We start from the raw sequence: 5,786 nt of genomic DNA on the forward strand, positions 1-5,786 counted from the left end.
TTTATAAAATTGAATGTGAATGTGGAAGTATTTATATTGGACAAACAAAACGTAATTTAAAATATCATATAGCAGAAAATAAGAGATATATAGAAAATGAAAAACAGAATATTTAAGTAAAACCCAACATAACATATTATGAGAAAAAAACAATTGTATTAGTTCAACCTTGAGGTATTACAGCAACTAATACTCGAGAATCGTTGTATATAATGAAATTTAAAAATAATTATAAATTATTAAATAGAAATAAAGGTCCGGCGAATATCTGTCTAAGAATGTGGCGAGACCTGTTCTGATATTTATGCACAAATGCAAAATGACAGACAGGTCATGTGATATTTAAGAAAATATCAAATGTGAAATTTATCTCTTACAACTTCCCTCCTGAAGATGACGTGTGACACGTCGAAACATGTAGTCATTATTTTGAAATGATTTTAATTGTGTATTGATTTTAACATTGTATGTTTATTAGTATTCCCAAATATTCAAAATTTAAAAATATTTCCATCTCTTTTGACTACTTATTCAAAATGAATATTTACCTTTGAACTCAACCCATGTAATCCATTATGGGAATTGTTTCCACAGTAGAAATGCTTTACAAATATTTTAATTAAAATTTTTAAGTAAAAGAAATGTATTTCCTGAAAGTTTAAACTTTCTTCAGGTGTCCTAACAGATACGAAATTATTTTTTTGTCTTTTAGAAATCGTGACAATCGGTGAAACATAGGTAAAGTACTCCTCTTTCTGGCAGTCTTTGTGAGTTTTGATTATTGGTTGTAGCTTGATTAAATTTGTTTATAGAAAACGAGGCTTTTAAAAGGTTTTCACTTTTTACAATGATGAATCAACAATAATGTTAGTACCTCACTGAGGTTTTTCTTCTTTTTTTTTTGAGGAACCACAATAATAATAATACTGCAGGCCAAAGTATGTATAGCTATTAATATGTTAAGGATTACAAACTGTTCTGAAACGTTAGAAAGCTTTTAGATACAAGCAGATATTTTAGATAATTAAGCTAACAGTCTAAAAATGCTGCTATACCAGTCTCGATCCTTTCAGTCATTTGTAAAAAATGGATTCCAATCAAGTAGACTTACTCTTAAAATACTATAAGCCAGTTGAATCATTTTCATTCTGTTTAACAACCATGTGACTTTTGGTTCTGACTGTCTTTGATGCAATGAATTCCATGTGTCACCCTCAGTTTTCCATTATTCAACCTTCCATAGAACGTATTGTGAAAATGCCAAACAATAATGCATAACCCCTGCTTTTCTTGTTGACAGTCATGCTGTGCATCTTCATTTGCTCTGCTCATGAATTTGGAAGTCAGTGTTTATCCTAGTGTTAATATTTCCCACTCCCTCAAGATCTTTTGAGGCTTTGTTCATATAATCTTTTTCTGGAATGCGGGGAGGTCATGTGGTTACATTTTCAGCTTTCAATTATCAGAACCATTAATGGTTAATCATGTGTTGGTATCCCTTTAGAGTTTCCCAGTCACGGAGATGCTAAATATGTGGGACATCCACCTTTTTCTCACATTGCCGAAGAAGTCTGATCTTTCGCTAAGGCATATATTCACCTTCTTGGTCTTAGGAGCAGGATTTATTTTCTAGTCCTAATCATGAAATGGCTTCTACTGGACTTGTATAACTTTTTCTTGGGTATGCACTATTTAAAATCTTGAACCAATTCCTCTTATGCTTGTGGGTGCTAATGTTATACTACACAATTCAGTTCTTGAATCCTTGTATTTTCTGCTTTCTCCTGATATTTGCACTGTTGCTGATGCCATCAGAAATCAGCAGAACGTTAAAATTTTTCATGTTCCTCACATTCATCAAGTGGGTTCCATTTTCATGGTGTTGTCTTCTACATCACACATTTCATCAAAGGTTCTGGGTCACCAAATCATTCTTGGTGGGAGGATCGTCGATGTGGTCTTCTCCCTTGGCTTTTTGCAGTTTTCTGCCATGCATGCTGTGATGATTTGTTTTATTCTGAGGTCTTTATCACTAATTGTTATCAAACTACTCTTATTCATTTGAAACTTAATCAGGATAAATTGTGTGTCCTGCAGTTCCTCACTCTGCAGCTTTCATTGAATTAGTATCCATTAACACGTGACTCACATGTTTTTACACTCTAGCTCATTTTCTGTGTTATAAGGTATCAGTCCACCCCTTCCTACCAGTGATTGGGCAGAGCTCGTAAGGGTTTCATTCTTTTACCTTTCTGTTTTTGCAGGAATTTCATCTGAATTAGTTTCATGTATGTTCACGAGAGTTACACTAGCAGAAACAGCCTTTCATATTTTTTTTTCTGATTATTGTACCACTCTGAGCTTTCCTACAGGAAATAGTCATCTCCCTGCCTTGCCTTCTTTTTTTTTGCTTCTCAGTCTTCTACATCTACTACTTCTGCTCATTAAGTTTGCCCCATTTTAGTTGCCAAGCATAGAAGCAAGTGGGTGGTTCTTCTCGAACCAGTCATTGACTCTCTTCAGTTCTGGATGTATCTTTTGTCGTAACTGTTTGATGGTGGAGCTCATCTACGATATTTTACTCATCTGTGGGGATCCTTGGGTTTAAAAACATTCTTTATTCTTGCCTTTCTCATTCATTTCACTGTCTTCCTTCTCTTTCTTCTCACCCTGTATATTTTGTATTTCATTCCCATTATGTTCGTGTACTCATCTTGGATCAGGAAGTTTAGGATCTCTTATAAATTAAAGTAATTCAATACATGGCTCCTGTTGTTGTTTTTTCCTCGTCTTTCTACAGTTCAAAATAGATCAGGAGATTGGAGACGTGTGAATCTCTGATAGATCTGCGCCATTTCAATCATTTCATGTAGATTCCTTGTTTCAAAATAGAAAATGTGATAATGTTATGGAAACTTCTTTTATATGGTCTTTGGAAAGGAAACAAATTGTTGATTAGATAGAGATATAGAATATCAAGTACACCAGCCTTAGAAGATAACTCAATGAGAATGATAAACAGCAAGGGACAAACGTTGACAAAAAATGGCTAACATACAAGCCATCCAGTAAGAACGTCTGGTTTTTATGATACCATATATGCTGAATGTGACAGTGAAAAATGTAACTTTCAAGCTGTAATGCTAGAAATCTCTTAAAGACTAAGCAGCTATTTTAACCAATTACGTTAAGAGTTTAAACATTCTGCTGTACTAGCCTCGTTCATTTCAATCCTTGGTAAAGATGGATTATAATCAAATCGACTTACCTTTAAAATACTTTAAGTCATTTGGTTTTGTTTCTGATTGTCCTTGATATCATTTTCTACATTGTTGCCATTGAAAGATGGATTATCAGTTCACTGCCCTTCCATTTGTTTTTTTCTTTGGTTCCATAAATATTCTGTCAAGTAGGTAATGCCTTAGCTAGTCATATCCATTCACTTCACATCAACTTTGACTTTTATATGGATAGTTGGCTTCTTCTTGCTCTGTTGTCCACTCAATTTCTAGAATACACTTAACTGACCATGCTAAAGATATCCAGTCTGATTTGAGTATAACAGTTTCACACTATAAAGATATTACCTCCTTCAAAATTAATTGGTTTTACAGTTGAATTTGAATATAAATCCATCACAGTGTAAAATACTTCTTTTCCAAACTATCCTCAAGTTCTTCCGTTTTATTTGAATTGGGAGTTTATGTCTACAGTATTTTACACGATGCAGTATCTTGCATCAACGTATTGAAACTGTGGACAGTTCATTAGGCCTGTCTAGAATTTCTACACCTTCTACACCACAAAACACAGACGTTTCTACAGTAGAGCTTATATCAGAAATCAAGGCAGAACTCAATCTCACAGCTTAATCTTTGCTGCTCTTCCTTTTATTCTCTGGTTTCACTTTCAGCATATTTATCTTCAAGCATATCATGTTCTTGGATTAATTAACATCTTGGTGGATTTTCTTTCCCGAAGTAATCTGGATTTTCCTATAGAGTGAACACTCCATCCTCTGTGTTTTCAATGGTTATGCAATTAGATTAGTTGTCTATTGATCGATACTTTCACAATGATGAACAATCATCATTTTCTTCCATTCTACTAGTCTTGAGTCTTGGATACAGCTATACTGGTAATGTATGTCTTGAATAAAAACTTGGAGAATGTCTTCCTTTATGCCTATCCTTCTCTCTACCTTTTTCCAGTGGCACTAGCTAAAGTCACTTTTATGAAATGTTGGTTTCTCCTCATCATTCTACTTTGTAGAGCCGAATCAGGATTTTCTCTGCTGTGTCATCTTTCTCGTGGGTAAACAACCCCATTATAATTATGGAAACATCTTCTACCTAAAAGTTAAATTTTTCACAGTGATATTAGGCATATAATGTTTCATGACTGACTGTTATTTTGTCTTTCATCAGAAAATCCTTGTATGTTAGCCAATATTTGTCGACGTTTGCCCCTTTCTGTTTATCATTATCATTGGGCTATCTTCTAGGGCTGGTGTATTTGATGTTCTATATCTTGTTTCATTATTGTAGATTATCATCTTTCTCTATTGCAGGTTAAAGAGCTGTCTTATCTGCCATCTTATTGGTGCCATGAGACAGAACCATCAATATATTTTGACGCCATTGTTCACAGATTTGTTTCAGATTTTTACGTACAATATGTCCAAGTTCTAAGACATTGTCATAGGTAGGACTTTGGCTAAGTCTTATGTTGGTTAACTTCACCTTTTGAATACTTAGTAACATGTTTGCTTTACAATTTTTCTCTCTTTCTGAAGACATTTTTGTTTACTTTTACTTGCATAGAGTAGAAGATACTCAGATATCTGTGCCCCTGAGAAGTCTCTATACTTGTATCCAGGTAGAACTTTAATTCCTACCTAAGACATGGAATTTGGGGTAAGGTAACCACTGTTTACCACATGTGTTACTTATTCTAAATGACGCAGATTTTTTTCACAGGAATGCTTTCTGTGTTCTGTCAGGGCTGTTCAAGTCATTCAGGGGTATGAACAAATTTTTTGACACCTTATGACAAATCATGTTCATCGAATCTTGCTCTTATAAGATTAGCAAATATTACTGTCACAGTTGACCAATCTTGTTCACCGTTATATACCATTATAAACGAATTTTAGGTTGTGTCTCACCAAATTTGACATTTGGCAATGTCTTTGCCATCTTAGTTACAGTTTCCTTTGGAGGACATTCTCCAGGCTAGTGTTTGGATGAATCCAAATATGTTTTTTAAACTTTTACTGATATCACATCACTGTCTATATACCTTTGGAATTCTGTTAGCCTACACTGGTGATACTCCAAGCCAGGTGAAATATCTAACAGGTTCACTTACACTTTGTTCAAAAAAGTCCTTCACATTATTTTCTTGTAATATTAGACTCCGTGTTTAGATGTATCTATACAGTCAGGACCATCATATATTTTCCTTTACCCTTATGATTTTACTAGACACTATTCCATCCACTGTGTTTGTGCTCCATGACAGTGTGAGGTCCTATGGAAGTGAACAGAGAATACGATCTGGTAGTGAATGGTGATGGTGAGGTATCTTTTCCCCAAGTTTTTAGATAGCACCTTAAGACATCAGAGACATTCGATGACGAGGAACCCACTTTGAGACTAATAATGGCTGGAGACAGCTTGAATGGGTAATGAACAAAAACTTTGATATAAGTTTAACATAACAGCAAATGTACAACGTTGCGACAAGGTTTTGTCATCATCAGGTACAAGTAATTTACACAGACA

General features: G+C 34.4%; 1 long non-coding RNA gene across 5 annotated transcripts in view; it reads left to right on the forward strand.

The window, feature by feature from the left end:
- The window catches only part of LOC111085975, a 115,375-nt gene that overhangs the window by 70,730 nt on the left and 38,859 nt on the right, over positions 1–5,786 (forward strand). The window contains exon 3 of one of the 5 annotated variants that reach the window (XR_002610741.1): positions 713–738. The exons of the other annotated variants lie outside the window; for them this stretch is intronic. This is a non-coding gene — a long non-coding RNA (uncharacterized LOC111085975). The remainder of the gene's footprint in view (positions 1–712; positions 739–5,786) is intronic. 5 annotated transcript variants of the gene reach the window in all.

Source organism: Limulus polyphemus, unplaced genomic scaffold (assembly GCF_000517525.1).
Source record: "Limulus polyphemus unplaced genomic scaffold, Limulus_polyphemus-2.1.2 Scaffold752, whole genome shotgun sequence".
Taxonomy (NCBI): domain Eukaryota; kingdom Metazoa; phylum Arthropoda; class Merostomata; order Xiphosura; family Limulidae; genus Limulus; species Limulus polyphemus.